The 25,865-nt window shown below is 44.3% G+C and overlaps 1 protein-coding gene across 15 annotated transcripts in view; it reads left to right on the forward strand.

Annotated features, from left to right (window-relative positions):
• The window catches only part of RIMS1 (regulating synaptic membrane exocytosis 1), a 1,970,833-nt gene that overhangs the window by 1,775,485 nt on the left and 169,483 nt on the right, over positions 1-25,865 (forward strand). The window contains exon 1 of one of the 15 annotated variants that reach the window (XM_086926496.1): positions 19,325-19,493. The exons of 13 other annotated variants lie outside the window; for them this stretch is intronic. The gene's annotated coding sequence lies outside the window, so the exon portion shown is untranslated. Of the gene's footprint in view, positions 1-19,324; positions 19,494-25,865 lie in introns of those variants that run through there. One more of the 15 variants, XM_086926495.1, reaches the window with a different exon arrangement.

The raw sequence follows: 25,865 nt of genomic DNA on the forward strand, positions 1-25,865 counted from the left end.
GACAGACTGTGTCGAAGGCTGCGGAGAGGTCAAGTAGGATGAGGGCAGCTGTTTCTCTGTTGTCCAGTATAGTTCGAATGTCGTCTGTTGCTGCGATAAGGGCGGTCTCGATGCTGTGTTTGGCTCGGAAGCCAGACTGTGAAGGGTCGAGGGATTTGTTGGATTTGAGGAAGGCGGCGAGTTGACTGTTGATGGCTTTCTCAATGACTTTGGCAGGGAATGGGAGGAGCGAAATGGGGCGGTAGTTCTTAAGTTCAGTGGGGTCTGCTGTGGGTTTCTTCAAGAGAGCGCTGAGTTTGGCATGTTTCCAGCTTTCCGGGAAGGTAGCGGAGTTGAGGGAGCAGTTGATGACGTCTCGGAGATGGGGTGCAATAATGGAGTCTGCTGTGTTGAAAATGTGGTGGGGACATGGGTCGGTTGGTGATCCTGAGTGGATGGTGTTCATCAGGCGGATGGTGTCTTCAGTGATGATTGGGTTCCAGGTGCAAAGGTTGTTGGAGGGGGGTTTTAGTTCGGTGGTGGGTGGGGTGGACTGGTCTCCAAAGCTGTTAATGTATGTCAGCGATTTTGTTGTGGAAGAACGAGGCTAGAGAGTCGCAGAGGTCTTGGGAGGGAGTGATGTCGTTGGTGCCGGTGGTGGGGTTGGTAAACTCGTTGACGATGTTGAATAGTTCCTTGCTGTTGTGGGCGTTGTTGTGTTTGCGGGTGGCGTTCTTGAAGGTGGCCAGGTTGTCAGTGGTTGGGTTTTTTCGCCAGGCTTTCTCCAGGGTGCGACGGATCTTCTTGGATTTCTTAAGGTCATCATTAAACCAAGGGGCTTTTTTGCTGCCTTGCTTGATTTGATGGTTTTTCAAGGGTGCTAAATCGTCAGCGCTGTGGGTGATCCATTGTGTGAGGTTGGTGGCTGCTTGGTTTTGGTCCGATGATTTTGCAGGAGGGTTTTGGTGAAGCGATGTGAAGAGCTGGTCGGTGGTAATTTTGTTCCAGTTTCTCCGGGGAAATGGTTGTGGCTGGTTGTGGGTCGTAGTCTTTTTGTAGTTGAAGTGAACGCAGCTGTGGTCCGTCCAATGGAGAGCTGTGTTGTGATTAAAGGAGATGTGCTTGCTTGAGGTGAAGATTGGGTCGAGCGTGTGCCCGGCATAGTGGGTGGGGGTGTCAACAAGTTGTTTGAGTCCGAGATTGGCGAGGTTGTCCAGAAGGGTGGTGGTGTTGCTGTTGTTGTTCTTTTCCAGGTGGAAGTTGAGGTCTCCCAGTAGAATGTAGTCCTCGGAGGGGAGGGTGTGTGGGCTGATGAAGTCAGTGATGTCTTCGCTGAATTGTGTACGGGGTCCGGGTGGTCTATAGATGAGGGAGTCTCTGAGTGTGGTCTCAGGGTCGGTGTGAGTATGTACTTGAAGAACAGAAAATCAGTCATTGCACAAGCTTCCACCACAGGTGAGATGCCACAAACTGACTGGTCATGAAGTCTAAACTCCCTGTCAGCCTTCAGAGCAGAGTTGAGGCACCTACAAAGGCAGTGTGAGGAGAAGTCATTAGTATGCCATGCAAGAGGCAGGCACTAATAGGAATTGTGAGGAGATGGCTTGATGGACATCGCGGAGGAACTGGCAAAGAAAGACTGTTTACACAGCACTATTATTGGTATGGTATGTTAATTTCCATTTCTAATGCAGCATTATCACCCAAGGGTCTCTAGCTGCAATGAATGCAGAGGAAGTTCAGTAAAAACAGTCAAAAAAAGCATGTGTGACTAGCCAAGTTTTCAGACTTTTTGTGAGTTTAGATAATATCAGCCAGCCAAGAAACTGTGGAAGTGAATTACAGAGTTTGGGGGCGGCATACGATGAACCTTTAAGTTAACGAGATCTGCTGTTATAAATCCTGGGGATCACAGTCTCACTCTGTAAAATGAAGGGATCTCCCTTGGCAGTGTTTCTTGATGTGTTTTTTTTAGAAATGAATGCGCAATGTTATAAAGGACTATTTACCTTAAAGTATCTTAAAAAGAACACTTTGTCTTATGAGCAACCAGTGCAAATGGTGTCAAAGCAGTTTAACCTGTGATAGTCTGGGGTGGGCGGGTGGGCACTGTAAGGACTGTCAGTGGGTGCTGTAACAAGCAAACACTGGTGGACAGTAAGAGCCAGCTTCAGTGGTTAATGTGAGTGGCCTTCAGTGCTGGGCTGTGTAAGGAGGCACTTATTGGACACATGCATACCTGTCAGTAGTTGGTACTTTAAGAAGCTGACAGTGTGGGCACTTTAAGAGATGTTTCTGGTGAGCAGATAGATGAACGGGCACTGCTGATGCTGAAGCTGAGAGCTGCCACTGATAGAAAGTGTAAGGAATTAGCCATTGTAGGCAGTGTGAGAAGCTGGCAATGATGCACAATTGTTAGAATGCTTTTGGGCAATGTCAGGAACTACTTTTGTACAACAGCATAAGAACATGTCACTGGTGAGCAATATGAAAAGCGGACACAGCTGGGCTTTGTGAGGTATGGACATTAGTGGGCTATGTGAGGAGTCAACACTGATTACCACTGTGAATAGTCAGCATTGTTGAGTAGTATTCAGAGCTCAACTTGGTTAGAAGTGTGAGTAGCAAGCAAAAGCTGACAGTGTAAGGTATCTGCAATGGTGGACAATTTGAACAGTTCATATCGATTCATAAAAATGAGAGGCTAGTGTTAGTTTGTAGTATGAATAGCTGCCACTGGTGAGCAGTACGGATCAGGCTCTGGTGGGCAGTTTGGTGAGTGGGTACTGATGGGACTAGGAGGCAGTGTGGGAAGCTGGCACTTAGTGGCTGTGTGGAAAGCAGACCCTACTGGCCATGATAAGAAAATGATACTAGTGGATAGTATAAAGAAATGTGACTGATGAATAATGTGATAAGCTGCCATTGGAAGGCAGTGAGGATATGCTACTGGTATCAGGTGCTGGTGGACAGTGTGAGGAGCTGGAATGGATGTGCAGTGAGTACCGAGTGTTTTGTCTCATAAGGGGCTGGTATTGGTGGACAGCATGAAGGTCTTTATGCCCGATCCCTCTCAATCTGGAACCATATGGGGTTATGTTGCACAATGGAAAAGACAGAGTTCTTCTGGGAGGATCTTACTGGACCTTCATCATAGATCAGAGGTGAGATAAAATCAGATCTTCCTAATTTTACATTTACAAATGCAATTTACTTGTTTGCTTTTATGTGTTTGGCATAATACTCAGCACATGCAGTTAGTCATTTTGCTAAAAGATAAAGATGATATATGTCAGGGTGTGGTCAAGTGGCCAACATACGTACCACAGTCTGAAAGAGCTCCTGCTGCTGTAGGTAAGATCAAGCACTATTAGCATGGGTGGGGAATCATCTGCATCAGAAACATATCCTTGAGTACTCTTCAGAAAATTAAGAACCCTAATCTGCCCTCTTTTTAAGAATGTATCACATTAATGCTGAAAACTTACAGAGTCTGAAAATAAATTTGTCTTAAGGATTGTTGCTGCAATCCAGGCTGCGCTGTCTTTGGTGGACTGTAACTTTGGGGACATCCTGAGTATAATGAAAGGAGCAGCCACTCTGGTGAAATGAGCAGGCAAATGAGGTATGTTACATATTTTGCAGTGTCCTGCAAGACATCTGAATGACAACATGGCTGCCCTTGAATTAAAGACATCCCAGTTATCTTTAGAGAGGCCATTTAATGATACTAGAAGTGGGAGGAATAATAACATTGAGTGAAGCAATCTAGACTTATTGCTCGAGGTTGGATATGTATTGATCATGATGACCAAAAAGAAGGTAGATGTGGGATTGTAGAATGGAGGCAATCACCACAGACGACCCTTATAGGAACTGTTGTATTAATTTGAAAGAAGAACCCCTTAACTTAACTGCGGAAAGACTGCAAAAGAGCTGAACGCCACTGGCGGAAAGAGTATAAGGATGCGGACAAAGCCACCTACCTGTCAAAGCTACGGTCATACCACAAGGCGGTACGCACCACCCATGCATCCTTTTATGCTGAAGAAATCAGCTTAAGTACAAACCCCTCCAAAACCATCTTCAAGCTTGTACAAAAACTCCAAAATAACTCTAATCCAGCCCCATGCATTACCTCCTCACAACAATGTGAAGACTTCGCCACCTTCTTTACAGAAAAAGTGAGAAAAATCTACAACTCTTTTCCACAGGACCTCCTGGAAACCCCCGAACCTCGTAAGCTCTCACCCGACAACCCCTATTTGTCTCTTATTCCCAGTATAACCCATGACGAGCTAGCCAAACTATGCACAAAGGTTAAGTCCGGCTCCCCTACTGATCCCATGAGACCAGCCAAATTCCAAGAATCCCTTAATTTCTTACTCCCCCCCCTGGCTACCCTACTCAACCTCTCTTTCTCCTCTGCGGTGGTTCCCACTTGCTGGAAGCAGGCAAGGGTCTCGCCGATTATCAAAAAGCCCACTCTAGACCCCTCAAAGCCAGAAAATTTTAGACCAATCTCGCTGCTTCCATGGGTTTCGAAACTGGCAGAATCCCATGTGAATAAAGTACTGTCTGATTATATGACGCAACATCAAATCCTGGACCCCTCACAGAACGGCTTCAGGCCAGGATTCAGTACTGAGTCCGCCCTGCTGACTACTATTGAACACCTCCGGAACATCCTGGACGCCGGTCAAAGTGCTGCGCTGATTTTACTTGACCTCAGCGCGGCCTTTGATACGGTCTCCCACCCTCTTTTGCTTAAACGTCTCGAGGCCATAGGGATCAGTGACCTAGCTCTTGAGTGGTTTCGGTCCTTCCTGAAGGATAGATCCTTCCGGGTCTCAGCCCCCCCATTTATCTCTCAACCTCACCCCATAGAGCAAGGAGTCCCGCAGGGATCGGCGCTTAGCCCTTCCCTTTTTAATCTGTACGTCCAGCCTCTTGCTGAAGTAGCTAAAGAATGGGACCACACGCTGGTGTCGTACGCCGACGACACACAGCTGGTCCTTTCTTTATCTTAAGGCCCCTCGATCTCAGCTGCGAAATTCAAGAATGGCTTAGAGGCAGTCGCGCGTTGGATGTCACACAACTGCCTACTGCTGAACGCTGGAAAAACAGAGGTGCTGCTCCTGGGAAACAATCCCTGTTACTGGAGTGAGCACTGGTGGCCGTCCTTACTTGGCCCCATCCCCTCCCCCAAAAACGTGGTAAAAAACCTAGGTGTCTGGGTGGACTCCTCCCTCAATTTCCAGACACACACCAAGAAAGTGGCTGCTACCTGTGTGGGCCTGCTGAGGAGCCTCCATCCGATACTAGGCTTTTTCGACCCCAGTACGCACCAACTGATAGTTCAATCTATCATTCTGGCTCGACTGGATTATGCCAATATTCTTTTTCTTGGCATCAACAAAGCAGAGATGGCTCGGCTGCAACGGATACAAAACTCTGCAGCCAGGCCTGTCGTTGGCCTCCCTCGCAGATGCTCTGCCAGAAACACCATCCAGAAGCTACACTGGCTACGTATTGAAGCCCGTGTTCAATTCAAGGCTCTCACCACTGCTTTTAAAATTCTCAGATCTGACTGTCCCGGGCTCTTACGCCCACTCCTAGTGCCTTACACCCCCCAGCGTGCCCTACGCTCTTCAGGACAACAATTGGTGGTAGTCCCTCGTACTAGGCTAAGCAGAATGGGTGGCCGTTCATTCAGAGTTTTAGGGGCCAAGCTTTGGAATACTCTGCCTCCCCACATTCGCTCCATGACCAACTTGTTGGCCTTTCGCAAGGCTATTAAAACTTTTCTGTTCTCCCCAACATAATCTCCCTGTAGTTCCTCTCCCCCCTCCCCTTCCCTTCAGGTTTCTGTTATGGTTCAGCGCCGGGACGCCTCGTTGCTGGGGCAGCTGTTTGCGCTTAATAAAATATTAACATAACATAACATAACATAACTTGCCACAACATTTGAGGAAATAATAATTACAAGCCTTTTTTTTTATTTGACCAAGTATGCCCAGTCCTATTCAATGCCCTATCATGAGTCCCTTCTGCCTCTCCTCTTGACACGTTGCCTGACCCCACACGCATAACTCGATCAACACATACCCTAGAATAACTTCCCACGAGGACTTTAAGTCTGACCCCCAACAGGGTGCTCCTCCAGTCCCATATATGCCTCTCATCCCCTACCATACCCAACAGGGTGCTCCCACCCAGCAGAGTATCTCAACTAATTAGCACAGATATCCTACTCCCCCATGTACCATCATGTGACATCTCAGAGATTTCCACCCACACAAATCACACACAGACCAATCCATCTTCTCACAACAACCTACATCAAGATCAACTTCACATTCACCTAGCATTCTCCCAACACAATGGGAACCCTCTGGTAGAATTCAACTCCCCTCACACCTTATTGACGCCTACACATATGCCCAACCAACCTCACCTCTCCCAATACACATCTCCTCATGACCTGTTAGCCTCTCACACCATCTTTCACCCTTTTCCACCTCAATCTTCTACACAAGAACACTTAACATATATTGTATATACCAGAAAACCATATTCACCATTCACCCTAACCACACACTTAAATGAACAGTCTCACCTAACGCTGGTCAGCCCCTACTATTTACACATCCCCAACAACTACTTGGACCACAATCCCTCTGTTACCACTCGTTTTTTTCCCAACATAAAACTGAAGTACAACCATAGCACCTGTCCTGACCCCAATCAACCATTCTCTCATACACAGCCCTTCTCTCTTCACTGCCCCGACCATCCTTACAGGGAGACCTTTTCCCTTACACTGACAGTCCACCCAACAAACTACACTCCCCTCACACCTTGCCTATACCGACACACTTCAATGACAACTCCCAGCCAATGTTCTGTATTCAGTACAACTTTCACAACACCACCTTGCCCATAAATGACTTGAACCAGTCCTAAAACACCAACTGGTTGTACAAGTCCCCAGCTGCAAACACAGGATCAACATCTCATCATGCAAGACTGGTCTTAAATGGTCCTCAACTCTCAATCATTGACTATGACAATCACCATACTATGAAAAATGCTCTAAATGAACACCATAATAGCTCACACTCCATAACTCTGTGCATTCTTGAACACAAACTAGATCTCCTCAACTCAAATGTCACCCGGCTTGATGTAACTGTATCCTACCTAAGCTCTAAGCTGTTTGCTCTCTTTAACTCTCTACTCCCCCACCTGAGGGCACTCTGTATGAAGGATCAGTCATCAACCTTTCCCCCAAATATTCTTTTCTAATCTCTCCTGGGCTGATATTCTCAGCTCACTTGCAAGTTACAGCACTGCAGTATGCTCAGCCCTCTTTCCTTCCTCAACCCCCACTACACCAAACAACTCAAACCATCACAGAATATTGACCATGTTATTGACTTGGTCCAAACAACAGCCCTGCTCAAATCAGGCATTGGCAAACAGGAACCTCAGTCGTAAGAACTCTTGATACCGCTCACTCTAAATTATTCTCCTCAGATTTATGATACATAATTCATAATTGTAGATCAACAATGAGGCACAAACTGAAAATATCAGACATTATCACACACTACAACCTTGATCTTTTAATCCCCACAGAGACCTGGTTCAATGGCACATCCCATAACTTATTGGATGGTCTGCTTCCTACAAATTACCCCATCATCAGAAACAACTGTGCAGGTAGAGTCGGCAGAGGCATTACAGCCATCTTCAGAGACTCCTTTAAGTGGACGAAGATACTGAACCACTCCTTGTTCACATTCCAGCACCTACCTATGCATGCAACACAACTCCCCTTTCAGACTAAATGTCATTTATCACCCACACAGTTTTATCAAAGAATACATGGATCACGCAAATGGCCAATCAATGCAAAGCGACAAAGTGATATTTCTTCTAGACATTAATATTCACAGGGGCAGCACAGAAAACTCTACAGTTAACCAGTTCACTTCCTTCCTTTCTGGAAATGATCTTACCCAACACAACCTAAAACAAATACACCTGAAAGGTTCCATACTCAACATATTGATCGCCAAAGACGACTTGCTCCTGGGGAAAGTACCCATACTGGTAAACTAGTCCCCTTACTTCCATATTCCTTTCTTTTTGTGACTCTCTCATTCCATGACCATAGGCCAAACAAAAAGAGCAAATATCTGGTTTTACTACCTCAACATCAGCAAACAACAACACCACACAGAAGAAACTACCACGCATGAGCCCCATCACAGATGTCAATGACACAATAGCTCATTGTTTTGTCCATCTCTCAGTCTGCTTGATGAGGTAGCTGTGCTCCAAAGCAAAAATAAAAAACCCAAACTCTCAGCTCAGAGGGCCAACAAGGCCTTATATGAGGAAAGAAAAGTATACTGGAGAATAAATTGAGACAGTCACCCTCCACCACCAGCCATACTTGTCTACAAAACACAAGATCACTATACAAAAGAGACATCTTCTGTGAGAAATCAAATCACTTCAAATCCCTCCTTAACTCAGCCAAGAACCAACCTAAACAGCCCTTTGATATGGTCAAAACCACCATTAGCCTCTCCATGTTCACATCCATTAAATGTGATGACCCATCTATGAAAGCGGGATAGTTTGTACTATTCTGTGACTCCAAAGTAGAATCACTTCTTTGCCAAGGTGACTGCCTCACCCCTACCACAGTGTGCAAATCCAAGAGTACTTGGCAACTATTTGACATAATTAGGGAAGAAAATGCAATTAGAATCATTATGAAGACAAATAATTTAAACCACTTTGTGGACTCTATCCTGGATAACATTGCCAAAGACCTTTATTCACACATGCTCCCCTACTGGATCAAATTGGTGAAACTCTCTCTCAGCAAAGGAATATTACCTGACTCCCTCGAGACTGGACAAGTCTCCCTATTCCTTAAAAACCATCTGCAGATGCGAAGTACCTCAGCAATTTCCCCCCCCCATCTCCAACCTACCTTTCCTTGCAAAAATCATCAAGTGATGAGTAGTGGAGCAACTCACCTAACTCGTCAAAGGCAACAATCTCCTAGATGAATACCATCCAGCTTCAATCAAGGCTGCAGTACAGAAACCACATTGCTACAAGTGGTTTATAATGCTCTGTTTCCTCGACTATGAGAATTCATGCCTCGTAAATTCTTTTCAACTCATCAGCAGCCTTTGACACCACCTTATGCTCTTGAAAATACTTAAATATTGAATGGCCATTGATAATGTGGGTGTGGTCCTTAAGTGGTTTTAATCATTCCTCAAGGATAGGTCACATAGAATAAAAATTGATGATTGTTTCTCAACACAGATGGCTATTGATCAAGAAGTCTCTCAGGGCTCTATCCTTGCGCCAATCTTTATCAACCTATCAAGCCTCTAGGAGTCCTACTACGAAAGGCAGGGATCTTTCCTTCTATCATCAATATGCTAATGACATCAAACTTTATTTAAAGGTTTCCTCTCCAAATGTCATCTCACACCTCACCATCACTGTAAACTCTGTTCAAGACTGGATGACTTCTCACAATTTAAAACTGAGCTCTTTCAAAACTGATTTCCTCCTCATTTCGTCGAAATCACCACTTCTGGTGTAATTCTAGATGGACACACTCAACATCCTTAACAGCAAACACACCATAGTTGACAGTGCCAGATTCCAAGGAGTCATCCTAGAAAAAATTCTCAACTTAAATTTCAAATTAGGACCATGTCAAGAAACCACTATTTCAACTGCGTCTTCTCTGGGAAATCGGCTGCTACTTTTCAAACCAAGATCTGAAATCTCTTGTTCAATCACTGGTACTCTCCAAAATAGACTATTGTAATTTTCTTTTGACTGGCCTTCCCAAGACCCATCTCACCCCATTCTTTTTTGGCTGCCCATTGGAGTTAGGACCATATACAAGATGGCCTGTATTAACCATAATGTCCTACAGAAATCTACTCTTCTTTACCTAACGGAAAAACTTAAGCTATCTGGAGAGTACAGACCATTGCAAAATGCAATGGACTTCTGCTAGAACCTCCAACTTTTAAAAAGGAACAAGTCTTGTCACAATCCTTCTCGGGAAACGTATCTAGATATGCAACTCCCCACCTCCAAACCTATGCAGGACCTCCAGCTGGCGATCTCTTTAATGAAGCTGAAAGCCCTTCTGTTTCAAAGCTTTTTTTGTTGATAACATCTCTGCTAACCTCTCCAGTGGGAACATGATCTCTCACCTCTATGGGTTAGTCTCGGACAATTGCCCTGAGATTAACTGTACTACATCCATTTCTGTAGATTTTAGTTACTTTATCAGTTGACATCCTATTCACTTCCGCAGTTTATAGTATGCCCTCAAACAATTTATAATTCTGTGTCTTTTGTTATTACCTGCTAATTCATAACTTTGGACCTTATGTAACAACCCCTTGTAATCAGCGGATGTAATACTTTTTGACCTTTTGTAATCGATCTATGTTTTACTGGAAAGTGCTTTTTGTGGCAACTTTATGTAACAAACGTACTTAAGGATTGGATACATTTTTATTTTTGGACCTTATATAAGGATCTATCTTTTATTGGAAAGTGTTCTAGCACCTTTGGGAGGACCTATGGCAAAAGTAGGGCAGCAAAGTAACAGTGGAAAGGTCACAGTTGTGTTAGCTTGTTAACTAAGTTAGAGCATATGAAGGACTGCTGCTTCAGAAGGCCCCACAAGGGCCCCTGATTGAATGTTTGATATCTCTGAATTATCTTTAAAACATGTGACTTTTTGTTACTTGCCCTTCTCCATAATAATTGTTAATTGTTGTGTGAGCCTAACTTGATTAAGTGTAACGTGAGTCTGACTACAATCTTTTGAAACAGAGGTTTGAGGGTTTTTTAGGGGTTAGCCATCCTCCCAGCCATTGTGATAGCCTTTGTTCACTACGCCCCCCTTCCACACTTTTGCTTCCCTCTGTGGTGACTGGTCTGGTGTCTCACAGCCCCTGTCCTCACCACATCCATCCTTCTTATTTACTCTACACTCTCTGCTCCGTTCTGGTATGCTTTGGTTACTGGACAGTACTGAAATCTGTGGCTTAGCGAAAGCCACAACTGGTCACAAGTAGGGCCTCCCTTCACTGAAGGAGAAGGGCCTCTACATGGTGGGGATGCTTACAGGTAGACCTTCTTCCATGAAATATGAACACTACTTAGGGACTACGAATGACATTTTGCTATAACTAATGCACCAAGCGAGTGTTTTGAAATGCGTTGAACATGGGAATGAGCTCTTGTATTGGCCTGAATGTTTGTTCAAGGGCTATCTTGCTCAGAAAGATCTATGGGTGAACCTTCAGATTTTACCACAATCACACTGGCATATCCAGGTAAAATACATTACTATGCCAAGCAAGACATGCGGGGGACTTATGGGGCAGTGGAGCAGGAGAGGGGTGTGGATGGTTAGGGATACTAAGTTGCAGAAAACACAATATTTTGTAAAACAACCAACATTCTCAAAGACCTTCTAAATGGATAGGGGTGGAGAAAGGGAGAGAGTGTGTTTTCATCTGTGTAAATATTTGGACTGGGAGCGTCTGCACCCAGGTGCGATCCTTGGCAACCCCTAAATGACATCCATGATCCTAACGATAATTACTCTCTTGTTTTAAAACATACTCTTATCCGATCTCTAATCATAGCATTAACGACTACCCTAAACCTAGCACTTATTAATGCCTCCTACAATTTCTTGAAAGCAAAATAGTACATTAATGTTTATTTTGTGTGGGCCAGATGGCATATATGCATAATATTGGTGACTATTGTATTGTTTGGTGTTAGAAAAAGGGATCTCTAAATGTCAGAGCTATGCATCTTTGTCTAAGAAGGGACCCTTCCTTCTAGTCAGGGTAAGGGTGTTACACCCTCGTTAGCTTGACACGAGCAGACAGGCTTATCCTAAAGGCAATGTGTAACATATTTGTACACAAACAAACAGTAACACAGTGAAAACACCACAAATGGACACTACACTGGTTTGGTTTTTATTGGCAGAGTACTTAATGAAGAGCAATACACAGCAAGCCGCCTACATCCCAAATGGGCGGCCACGAAAAAGTGAGCAATAGAAAAAGATACAGGCAGCAATGTGGATGTGAAATACTGAAAGGCGAATACGCAACAAGCTGCCCACAACCCGTTCAGGGGCGGACGCGTTATAGTGGGAACCAGGGAAGATAAACCATAGTCCAGATGAATCAGAAACAGGTAAAACCATAAAAGCATATATCACGTCGCCACAAAGTACTCACGTCGAAGATGAGCTGCTGAATCATATAACTTGCCATTTTTCAAAAACTGAAAACAACAAATACTGCCCCTATAGGCAAACAAAAACCGCACTAGTAAAGACAAATAAAGTATCTTTATCTAAACCAAAGAAGACCATAACGATAAAAATCCAACATATAGGTATCTAGATATACTTTTAAAACAGTTATTTCAAAAACAGAACTTGTAGAAACAAAATAGCTCCACTTGGGGCTATTACGACGTCGTGACAAGCATAAATCCAAAGTACTGCTCCCACCCCAAGGTGGGTGACATCAGACACTGAGGTAAAAAATGTGACCCCAAAGAACAGTACCTTGAAGCAAAGTCAGTAGACGATGCATGGCGTTGTGGAGGTGAGGCTTCGGTGCCGTGGCAAGGCCAGTACCTGGTTGCCATCGGGGAGACAAGACGTCGAGTCTGTAAGGAGGTGAGGCGTTGCGTCCACGACAGGGAAGCTGGGTGGCGTTGGCGGTGAGGTTCGGGTGAGGTGATGCGACATTAAAGAATTTGTGAAGTCACACTTGTCACTTATCGACTCCAAGATAGCAGGAACCAGGTGCTGGTGGTGACGGCGTCGGTGCAAGCACTGGTGTCGGGAGGTCCGATAACTGCAGGCACTGATGGGTGTCGGAGTTACAGTGCAGGCGGGGCAGTGTGTCGCGCACTTCACATGCCCCTAGCCTCGGTTCAGATTGCGGCATCACTGGCGGCATTGCTGGCGGCATCAGAGTTGCTTTTCTTGCTTTGCAGCACCAACCACACAATTCTCAGGGCCCAGGAACTGGAATTGGCACCCTTTTGAAAGCAAAATGGCAAATTGACAATATGGCTGGCAATGGTACAGCCAAACATGTTAATGGGCGAGTCGGATACCGCAAGTGTATCTGCAGAGGATAATTAATCTCAAGGCATAAGAGGGATACTCGATGAAGTAATAAGTCGAACTCAAAGTATCACCAATCTTTGATTTATAAAAGTGCGGGCAGCGCTTCGGAAAAGTAAATCATCAGGAACGCACTGCGTACCATTGCCTGCCATATTGTCAAGGGGCAACCTTTTGCATAATATTAGTCCTGATGATGGTCTCATAGACAACAGCATTGGAGACCGAAACGTCAACCTTTTCATCATCTCCTTAAGCTCTAAATCTTGCTTCAAGAGTACACCTTTGTTCATCGTTTGACTTGGTTAACCTTCTCCGAAGAAAGGAGTTGATGATTTGTTATGTATTGATTTGTTGACCTCTGCGTACATTCATTCATAACTTCACTGTGCCCAACTTTTGTTTCTGATTCCCCATGAATTTACTTTTAGATTAATTTCTTTATATAAAAACTTTTTCAGACCTGTTCACTTGCCCGTGTGTTCTTGTTTTTCCTGTTAACATTGATTGTTTTCTATAAATAGCTGATATTATAGGAATATTAATTAGTTAGATTCCTTAGAACTAACTACATTGACTTATGCCACCGAACTTATTTTACTCAGTGAATGAACTAAATCCCTTGTAGGTTTTATGTTCTGAGCTACTTACTAAAAGTGGCATTTTCAAACACACAATTTAAAAACCATCGCCCTAAAAAGATAAGTTATTAAATTCGGGGTTTGGAGACCCTAAACTCCATTTCTTTATCTTGTCCCAATGGAAAGTTATGCTTGTAAGATGTTACAAAGCCACTAGTTATGGTATAGATAGCCTTTAAATAGTGAAAAACGAAATTGGCAGTATTTCACTATCAGGACATGTAAAAGACACCAGCACATGTCCCACCTTTCACGTGCACTGCTCCCTGCCCATGGGAGTACTGTGGGCCTATCTGAGGGTGCCTTACATGTGAGGAAAATGAAAGTTAATGGCCTGCCAAGTGGGTGCACTTGCCAGGTCAACATGGCAGTTTACAGCTGCGTGTGCAGACACTACAGTGGTGAGTCTGAGATACATTTACAGAGCTACTCATGTGGATGGCACAACTGGTGCTGCAGGCCCACTAGTAGCCTTTGATATAAAGGCCCTGGCACACTCAGTGCACTTTACTAGGGACCTACCAGTAAATCAAACAATGTGAAACATGGATAACCAATCATAGCAACAATTTTCACAGGAAGCACTTGCACTTTGACACTGGTCAGCAGTGGCAAAGTGCCCAATGCATCTAAGCCAGCAAAAGCAAAATCCATCACACTGTCAAAAATGTAGGAGTTAGGGGCAAAAAGTCAGGGGAAGTCATGGTAAGGATGTCAAGTCTAACATATGGTAATTATGTGTCCAACACAAGCAGTGCCGGTTTAACCAAGCTTACCTCAAACAGTTGAAATGAGCCACAATCATTGTACAACATTATTGAAATCGACAATAATAAAAGTAGAATCACACCCACAGTAAAAGAAAATTAAAACCGCTGGACAGATCAAAAAGTCACTTGCAGCATGAATACATAAACAGAAATGATGTATGTGCCTTTAGAAAGTATCAGAGCCCATGAAAGAGAAGACAGAAAACACTCAAGCAATGTAATTATTCCTTACATAAGGCCATGTTTGGGCTTGATTTAATGTGAATGAGTAAAGAGATCCAAAGTTGGGCGCCATCTCAAAGCTGGCTAAATGCTGAATGCCCCGTAAAAGAGACAAGTGCATATGTATGTACTTGACAAATGTTCTAAGTATCCCTCCTGTAAAGCATTTGACTGCCCTTGGGCCATGTTAGCGCTATATAAAATGTAAATAAATAGAGTGCTTGCATGTACTCACACCTGCAAATCCTTGAGCAATAAAAGTTGAAATCATGTTCAAACACACACACGTGGCTACTTGTGGCATCTATTGTACATTGCAATACCCATCTACTGTTAATAAACCATAGTAACTAAAGGGAGTGACGTTGCTGTACCACACTAATCACCAAAGGAAATGAAAATCATTGAAAAGTATTTAGCATGGCTTTTAGTGGGGTGGTTCCCTCTGGGTCTCAGGCCTGTCAGCAATTTAAATCTGACCTTGAAACAGGTTCCTATTGGGCTCTTTATTTATGTCCACTGACCCATTTCTGAACGAAGACTGTAAAAAACTTTAGCATAATCTATGTCAGCTGTGTAGATCCTGTGGGCATTTCACTGTCTACATACTCTAGCTTTCCCTAGGAGTGTTTACTTTTTATAGGAACACATCAGTAGCTGCTGGCATTAATCGCAGGTGGGGGTGCAGGGGGTCGCGCGGGGAAGGAGGGGTGGTAATATAATTGATACTCTTAACCCTAAGAGTAAGCTGGATTAGCCCCCTAAATAAGAACTTACAAGGTGATTGCATTATTATAAATTTTAGGAGCCCCAATTTGACTAGGAACACTCTGGAAAGAGCGGTTGTACCATCATATCATGACTCCAATGTTTTTCTGTTTACTCTTCTCTCTACTTTCTCTCCTCTCCTAATTGTATTGCCTATTTTTTTTGATGTATTGTGTAATTGTTTCACTTTTTCTGTTACATTGTTGATTCTCATGTAAAGCGCTCTGATACCTTCGGGTCTAGCAAGCGCTATATACAACTCTTTTAAATAAATAAATAAATAAATAGGAAACGTACCTGTTCGCCAGCTGAGTCCCAAGTTTTCTCGACTCCTGCTCCTGCTCTCCTGACTCCGGCAGGAGCAGGAAGTAGGCAGCCTCCCTCCTCTCTCCTAAGCCAATGACAATGCGGCAAAGGCAGCATTGTGATTTCAAGGCTTTATTCGAGGAATATACTCATAAAAGCACAAACATACATTTAAAATACATAATAATAAAATGTTCCTTGTTTATAAAGACTATTTAAAACATTTGTACATACATGAGCAATAAAAGAAGTTATTTAGTATACATTTGCACATTTGCACAAATATCCCTCGATACCCTAATTATGTTACATTGGAAGAGATTGTCCTCCATCTAATAGACCAAGCCCACCCCAGATACTTTGCTGTTCCTAAAACGATAGGCATATCAGTGGTGGTACAAATGATTTGTAGTGCCTCAACACCCCTGGATGTCCCTAGGTTTCTGCAGACAGGAGTTAGCCAAACTCTTCTCGGGGTGGCATAAGCTTTGCACACGAATAAAAAGTGACCTGTGCTTTCCTTAATTGCACCACAAACCGGGCAGGACGAGGTAGTTACACTCCTCCACCTACCCGTCAATGATCTCAGAGGGAGGGCACCTGATCTCAACTGGAAGAAAAGCTTCCTATCCTCTGGGTTTGTAATACTGTCACAATATAGTTCCAGTATGGGACACAGTTTGATTTCTAGGAAGCGCCCCGCCATTGTATCTGATCTCGTTCTACTCCAAAGTTTACCATCTATCCAATCCCAATATACACTTTTGATTGTATTTTTACTTGGAAAGGGTTCTCCAGATGGATTGCCCCATAGTTTAGAGAGTCCGAGGTCCCCTAAAGCCGCTCTAAGATTTTTTAACCACACTATTTTGTGGAAGATGTCAGCTTTTATTATGGCAAGGAACCCCTCTGCGTAGTGCCTTATCTCCGGGGTAGTCCAGAGGCGTCTCCAGTAAGCATTGTGCTAGTTGGGGACACTGCCCGGCCAAGGGCTTACGAGGCTGCATGGAGAAATGGCAGAGTGTGCATGACTGGTTTGGGCAACCCCAGAGAGCTGACCAAACAGTCATTGCGCCCTCAGGAGTGGTCACACCACCCGCCTGTCCACAGCTATACATAAAATGGTAATAACTGGAAGTTATTACCATTTTATGTTTCTGCTTTTTGCACTGCGAGAAAGCAGTGGGACGAAGCTCCTCCACCCTAGTGGAGAAGCCGCCCCTGGAACACATGGTCCCCTCTAGACGTCTGTGTGAGTTCACTTTGTTTTTTTCGGGTGGGGGTTTATATAAAGGGTCACAATAGTTTCTCACAGTGCATGTCAGTAGGTCAGAAAGATGTTCGCAAAAGATGCTTGTCTAATCTTTGTCCTTACTGCAGAGCTCACGGAGCAGTAGTCATGTTTGGCAGATCTACTTCTGATTCTATGCGAAAGTGTGTGAAAAGCAGGGCACAAGTCCTAAAAAAAGAAGTGGGGGGACGCTGTCACCGGAAGTGACGTCACGACAGACAGTGACGTCACGAAAGGTGGCTTACACAATCAGATTAATTGCCTCCCCTCGCTCACCCCTTAAGATGCGAATGCATCAGAGACGCCAGCACGTGAGCAGCGTAATGTGAGCTCCGATCTCGCCCCAGAGAGGACAAAGAGTGAAGCCCAGCTTTTGGGCAGGGGGTGCGGCGTCCACCCCGTAAAAACGCAGTAAAATAAGTGGGGGGACTCTGTCCACCCGCATGGTACCCCGACTTGAGCCCTGGTGAAAAGGAACACAACTCTTACAATACTGACTGGGCTGAAATAAAAGAAACACAGCTAGTGAGTGGGTGTGTTGTGTGTGGTGATGGTGAAGTTAATAAAGTAAATGCAGGAATGAGTGAAAAGAGAGTCCTAAAGAAGGAAGAGATGCGGTGTGAGATATGCAGATGGAGGATTTCAGAAGGATGAAACACAGCCAGTGAGTGGGTGTGATGTGTGTGGTGCTGGTGAAGTGAAGAAAGTACATACAGGAATGAGTGAAAGAGAGCACTAAAGGAAGAAATGAGGTGAGAGATATGCAAATGGAGGATTTCAGAAGGATGGGGCGAAAAAGGGCATAAATATTTAAAACAGTGAGAGATTGAGGGGGTGGGGTGGGAGGGTTGTATAATGGAAAGAATGTGAGTGATCAAGACATTAACACTTTAACAGATCTTACAATGTTTAAATCACAGTCTCATATTTTTAGACTATAAACATTTTCAATATTAATTATTCACAACAAAATTGTTGTTACTCATGTATCTGATACTGCTAATGAACATTGGCAAAGCCAATAGATCTGGCTCATTTTAGGCGCATCTCTGAAATTGTAGGCACCAAAATATTGGTTGGGTGGTGCGCCATGGTTTTCAAAAATACACGCAACGCAGCGTAGCACCCAAAGAGGCTGCGCTGCGTTGTGTGACCTGGAGAGAGCAGGAGAGCACCATATCTTCAGAGATATGGCTCTTTCCTCCCCTTCTCTCTAGCGCCAGTGTTGATTTCAACTGTTGAGCACTACGCACACACCCTAGCGCGCTAGGGTGTGTGTGTGGGTCAAGCATAGGATTTGAACAGGAAGGGTACCCTTCCTGTACAGAAGACCATGCCTAGACAAGTTCCAAAGTGTTACCTACTTTGTATGTGTGCTGCACAGTGCAGCACATATGCAAAGTCGGAAAAGAAAAGAGAAATTAAAACATTTCTACTATTAGCACCTCCTAATGAAGTAGCGTTAACTTTTGGCTCTAAACCCTGTCTACAATTGTTTGTAGATAGGGTTTTGCTTCAAAAGGCATGTTGCATGTGAACACCCATGTACCACCCATGTAAGGCCCCTTGACGCTAAGTAATGCCACGCTTTGCACTATTTTTAGGGTACCTTCCAGCGCAGTTTTTCACTGGAAAGTACATTTTTTTTTTTAAATAGTTTGTGCTGGTTAAAACCAGCGTAAAATGTTTGAAAATCTACCTCTATGTGTTTCAAGCGGCGCCTTTCTTTGCATAGGTCACGTTCCTAATTACACGTCTTAGGCCATGGCACTTTTAGAGACCACCACCCACCACACACACTTTTTTCATCCCATTTAAAGACCTGGTATTTTGGAATTGAAATAATCTCCAGTGGCAGTCCTCAAATATGAAGTCAGATGGGAAGCAATGATGTGACCCTTTTTGTCTCCTTCTGTTCCACACAATCCTTGTGTCTGAAAGTCTGTCGTGTAACTCTGACTGCCTGGCTGGAAATGCACTCCTGAGTCCTGCTCTTTAGTTGACTTGGTTAGCAGAGCCCAAGAATCCGCTGCCACTGGCAGGGCAGGCTCACAGTTGAGTGCGCGTTGCTTGTCGTCAGGAGGATGACCGAATATGGGCTGTTCAACAAACAGCAGGCTGCTGCAGGAGCTCAGATCTGCACTGTGCTCCAGTCAGTTGGGAAACCTATGCTTGAAGCTACCGTGTCCGACTTGAGAGTAAGGCGTGTGTTGTCTGAAGGTGCATAAAAGCTGCTTAGAAATGAGATGAGAATACACACCTTCCGGTCTGCTAACGTAAGTAGGACAATCTCTCTGTGTGTTGTATGTGTCTGTACCCAGTGCACTCGAGCATATATGTGGGACGCAAATTGTGATCGCAATGTCGGAACTGTTCCTATGGTTCTAAAGTACAAAATGTGTTACCTATGTGGTAGGTATGTGTTCGAAACGTTGCAGTATAACATCGTGTTATGTTATTGTTATTCTATAGTTATTACCCTTAGATTATCAGTACAAACACAGCAATTAGATGATGAGAAATGAGAACTTGTCCTCCAGGACGTACCCAACGGTAGTGCAGCAGGTGCAGTGACAGCAAGTTCCAGGGGCGTGAGGGGGCCATGCTCTCCAGTTCTAGTTGTCTTATTGCCAGAGCAGAGGGTGGGGCTCATTTCTTTGATTGCTTTGGGGCCAATTGCAGTTTTGCTCTACTGATCACGCCATTACCAGTCCTAGTTACAGGAATTGAATTTGGAAGGCAAACATTTGCCTATTTAATAAGGCATGCATGTTAACTTCCTGTACACGTTCCTTCCAGCATCGGATTGGGAAGGCGGGCAGTCGGGCATCGGCCAATGGGCCGGTGCCTAGGGGTCACCTGTGGGCCGCTTTTTTGTTAGCTCAATCCTTACTGCCTCTTCCCAGCCCAGCCATTGTAACGTGGAGCAAGCATCCTAGGGGGTAGTTTGCATCAATGTCGCTTTGTCAGTATTCTCGGCACCTAAGCTTGGCCCCCGTGGGGCCGGGACAGAAGCTCACTTCCCTGCTGTATTGTTAGACTGAGGCCAGGGCCGGCTCTAGGCTCATGGTGGCCCTGGGCAAGGAGCATAGGTAGGGGGCCCGGAAGAGGGGGTCCGGGCGGGGTGGAGCGCGCAGGCCAGTAAAGAGGGGAGGGGGTCAGGGTGTTTAGAAGTAGAACAGAGCCGGAGGCCGCCAAATCCCTGCCAGGGGCCACTACGCACATATGTATCCATCCTCAGAGGGTTAATATATTAAGGATATATATTGGCGTGGTGGCCCCTGGGGTTTGGTGGCCCTGTGCAGGTGCACAGTTTGCACATGCCTAGAGCCTTCCCTGCTGAGGCGCCTTGCTTAGCGCAGGTTATGCGGCCGGCCGGTGGGCCATTATCACCTCAGCTCCCTGGAGCAGCAGCAGCTTTATACTTTACTTAACCCCCCCCTGCTATGTCATCGCCCTGAGGCTATACTTGGCTGGGGAGGTTGAAGGGTAAGTGAAGGGGCACCGCTGGGGTCCTGTTGTTGGCACCTTAGTGCCAAAGTCTTTCAGGTCTTGGTAGACAGACAGGTGTAAGTTTGGATAAGCTTCGCTGTGAGGCATCTTTCAGTGAGAAAAATTAAGAGGATGTAATGTAAGGGTCAGCGCTGCTGAATTTGGAAATGGGTACCAGTCCGAGCCATGCTGTGATTCTTAATTGCTTATGGCCTAAAACAAACATTCATTTGATCTTTTTTAATATGACTGGTGCTCATATAATCACTGCCCTCTGGCTAATTTTACTCTAACACTACAATAAAAAAAGAATCTTCTGTTTGCCCAGTTTTAAGAGTCTGCATCAGGAGTTGTGGCGTTTCGGCAATTTTATTTCCCCTCACTCTACCAGCCAAAAGGTAGTGCTTCTAGCTTTCACCAATGTGTATGGCTCTGAGCTTTAAAATATGTAGTCTATCAAACATTCCCTAAAAATTAGGCCAATAAGACTAGCCAACTGCTGTTTTATAAAAGGGTGAACTCCGCGGATGTGGGCCACTTTTTTTAAGGGGTGCCCGAGCCGAAATGTAATTCCAATCCGACCCTGGTTCCTTCTACCCGTGTGCAAGGTCGATCAGTAGTCCTACCTTGAGAAACTGAAGTAGCCGTCTCCTAACTCTTTATAAAGCGATTTCTGCAACATTTTGAAATTGTATGGCATGTTGATGCATGTTTATTGGTCACGTGTTAATAGAATTAAGATTCTGCAGCACCATCTTATCTGTCACTTCCTTATAAACAGCGCCACCCATTGTTAACAAAAGGACCTCTTATTGTAAAATGGTTGCTTCATGTACTATACATGGTCGGCACTGGGCATGGGCAGTGTGGAAGCTGCCCAGGGCCCCGTAGTCAGCCCTTCAACTCGGGGACCCGTACCAACGCGACACAGCCAGGTTATGGCCTTAAAGGTGTGACGACCTTGCAAGTGCTCCACTCTAGGGGCCCCCTTCCCGTGGCCTCATTGCTTTGTTGTAGCGAAGCGAACCTGAGGGGGGTGAGGGGTAGGGACTAGGCCTCCACCCCCCCACCCCTCCCCCCCCCCTCCCACACACACACACACACAAGCGCGGTGGCACAGCGGGATGGATATTGTCCCCCTGTTTAGCTCCCTGGCAGTATTAACACTTTCTGCAGCTTACCAACCCTCAAACCTCCAGCCCTTTTGAGCTGTTAAGAGGCACTTAAGGAGAGGGAGGGGCTGCAGCTAGAGGAGCAGGGGCATATACTGAGATAAAGGCAGCCCTGAAGGTGTAACGTCTGTGCAAATAAGAGGGGCCTCGCAAATTCGCTTTCTGCCCAGGGTCCCCATAATCCTAGAACCGGCCCTGATACTATATAAACCACTTGACGATTAGGCTTGGCTTTGCAGTTACCTTTAGATGTCTCACCGTTTTCCTTTTTTTTTTTGTGCAAATAATATGCAAAGTACGTATGCAGAGTGGCTTTCACTCAGCATTCTTCATCCACTGGTCAGATAAATTGCCATTCACATTTTGTTTACACGCACCATAGCATGCTGCACGTAACACAGCCCACCTCCAGTCGTTGGCTTCCCACGAAATGAGAGAGTGACAGCCTTTCGTGTGTGCTCATCGGTTATTAAAGTTGTTTCGTTCAGTGGCAGTGATGCTAAGCGAGTGTGTCCTTTTCTGGTACATTATTTTTACTTTTGAAATATTCATTTCCATTTTTCCCATTCACGATTGCCCTGCAGCAGCAGCAGCACACACAATGGTAGCGGGCCTCTTGTTGCTGCTTGAAGAGCGCCACATCACGCACGGACGCGGGCGGTACTTTGGAGTCCATGTAGGAATCTTTTTTGCTCCATTATTATCGGAGCTGACTCTCCAGTCTGCGAGAAACGCACACAGTGCTTATATTAGGCTGATTCTCAAATCGACTATCCGTTGTCTTCGTTGAAGAATTGTAAACAACGCCCCTTCCATTAGCTCAGTATTTCTTGGAAGCCCGTTCATGCTGCATTTTCCTAATTGTGTGTTGACCTTCTTTGTCAGCGGCCAGTGGCCACAGGCAAGTGGTAGTCTTGATTCTAGAAATGTGCCCTGTCCTTTTGAAGTTACATATACAAAGCAATCTTGGCCCTGATGACATTACATCGCTTTACAAGAAAGCAAAGGTTAGACATTTTTTAGGCACAGAGAGATTAAGCGATTTATTCAGAATAACAGGATGTTGAGCCGAGGCCAGTTTTCGAACCCGGTTCGTTCCAAAGCCTATAGAATTAGTTGCAAAGTACCTTCTCCTCCAAACAAACGCCCTTCTGAATAATAGGTTATTTACTGCACTTTCAGCACCGAAGAGTATTAAATGCAGATATTTCTAAAGGTATGAAACGTTTTCTCCCGGCAGAAGTCTGGGGTATATACGGGTAGACGGCCTCTACCCACTCTTTTCACAGGTTGGACGCCCTCTACCCTGCTAAGAGGTTGGGCCCCACAGAAATATGCTAAACTTGTCCAGTGTAATTTCCAGTCACCAAGACACTTTCAGCAGCGCCGGCACATTGTCTGCCTTTGTTCGGAGCAGCAACGTGCAGGAGGGGAAGGGGCTAATCAGATTCCATCTGTGTCCATAACAAAGGCCGAGGTTAAGGGGCCATCAGGCCTCCTTTTGTTAGAGTATCCTGGCTGGGAGCTATGGGGTGCTTCACAAGGAAAGGCAATGGAGGGGAAACAAAGGCGCACAGCCTGTTGTCACTTCACAGGTGCTTAAAGAGGCATGCTTTTGACTTTGTTTAGTCTTGTATATAACAGATATACATACACTGTAAGAATGTCAGATGTGTTGGTCTATCCCAGTATTTACACTAACAACGATTTAAATAGCACTATTTTGTTATATTTCTTTTATAGCACTACAGCAATTCTCATGCCAATGCAGGCTGTCAGAGCGTTTTACATCATACTTGTACATTAAACATTGTAAATCATATGTGTATAAATCAATGTGTAGGATATGCTAGATAAGAAAGTGAAGGTTACACGTTGTAGGAGCCAAATGTACTTCACAGCCGGGTGCTTATTAGAAGGATTACAATTTAAGAACTACAAGTAACAAAAGGTTCTCTGTGATAAAAGCAGTAACTAACTTATCTATTTACATAAACTACAAATCTGTCATCTGTGTGTTACATAAACACAGAACTCTTCACCAAGTGTATTAACATGCAGAGTTATCTTACCATTATTATTATTCCCTGAGATGAAGTTGGCACACAAAGATCTCTGCAGCAAGTGCTTTAACCCCATAAGATATTTTAAAATCAGACTTTGCAACCAATTAAGCAGAATATATTTGCTCCCAGGTTTCTCCATGTTGCCAATTTCTTTGTGGAAGTGTTTAAAAAAACAACATTTATAAGTTGAGGCCTAGATTTCGCATCAGGGTTGCGTAACTTTTTTGGCACAATCCTGACACAAAATCGCATTTGTAAAATAGTGTAATGCACTCAAATGTACTCATGATAAACCTACTAAACATATGTGTGAGGTCTAAAGATCTGATGTTACTTCTTGTGATGTCACTTCCTGTGAAGTCATCGTTGTCACATGCCATGATGTCACTTGCATACTGCCTAACTTGGTTAGTCCTTCCACTACTGTTTTTAGGACTCGTGCCCTGGTTATCTCCTCAAGTTACTATCAAGTTCGGAACACTATAGTAACAGTTTACATCAGTCTTGATTTCGTGTCATTTTATTGCTAAATATCAGATGTTTTCCCACAACTGTTGAAATCCTTGAGGCGTTGCTGTTTGTTATATCGTTTTGGTTTCTCCTCTTGATATTAATGTATTACGATATGGATGCCACAACTGATATGTTCATGAGTTGCGTTACTTTCAGAATATGGTGTTCTTGCCACAGCATCCCTGCAATGCACTTGCTATGACACTGCACTCCCAAGCACAAGCATTCCTGCAGCCAGTTAGTGCGCTCATGGTATCGGATGAATATGGTTGGAAAGGGAAGTCCTAGTGGCCTGACTGCTGCTTTCCTGTGTTGGATGTTGTCTAGTGTGAAAATTGTAAAGGCACATTTGTGACGAGTTGTACTCTATACCACAGAAAGTATTCCTTGTTTTATCCAGTCCCATACTGCTGTCGCTCATCTTGTCTTGAGAAGAGAGGAAGACATGCAGATGTCGCCTGCAAGAACTTAAACTGCATCTAAGTTTTTGCCAGGTATTTTGATTTCTGCGACCCACAGAACTCTTAGATCTCTGATGTTAAAAGGTTGGGTTTGTAAAAATGTTGGTTCTGAAATATACTCCAGAGAAACCTATTTGTTTGAAGTAGAGAATGCGTAAACAAGGCAATTTAGCTTCGTAAATAATGTTGCTAGTTGGAACACAACTGTCTTGATGTTAAGACCTGTAACTAAAATCACCTTTGTGGGGAATTTTCTTTCCTTGTACACATCTGTTAACTTCAGTGCCATCACCTATAGAGTACTCTCTCTTATTACGACCATTTTCAAGTGTTTAAAAATGTTGTATTCTCTTTGCCCTAATGTGGCTGGGCTTTCATTCCTGAAATATTCAAACACATTTTGAAAGAATGGCAACTAATGCAGGGCAATGGACAATCGTTCACACTGCGTATTTCGCTGTAATGGAAGCCTATATTGCGTCTGCATTTATTATGTTTTTTTCTTTGTGTTTGCAAAGCGTGTCACAGTGTTTCCTATGTTGGACCTTTTTGTATTAAATTAAGCTTACAATGTAATTGTGTGAAATTTTTACTTACTGTGTGTCTGATGCTTGCATTTTCTTTGTTTATGATATGGCTGCTGTTTTGCAAGAGAAAACCTTGTAATGATGTTACCCGTGCCATAACCTTTCTGTGGTTGGGGATATTCAATGCTGTTTTCCTAAATTCTACATTCATGTGTAAGGGTAGTTTGCTCTGTTGCTCTTCAAGCTGTACCTGTTTTGATTTTACAGCTACATTTACTGCTTCGTGCTGGGTGCTAGGTTGATTGGAATGCCAAATACATTTCAAAGGTGGATCCAGTAGGAACTCTTGGATCACTGTCTATTAGATTTGGGTCCACCAGCTGACCTGCTTTTTTTTCGATCGGTTTATCCACTAGA

The sequence above is a fragment of the Lissotriton vulgaris genome, chromosome 6 (assembly GCF_964263255.1).
Source record: "Lissotriton vulgaris chromosome 6, aLisVul1.2, whole genome shotgun sequence".
Classification (NCBI taxonomy): domain Eukaryota; kingdom Metazoa; phylum Chordata; class Amphibia; order Caudata; family Salamandridae; genus Lissotriton; species Lissotriton vulgaris.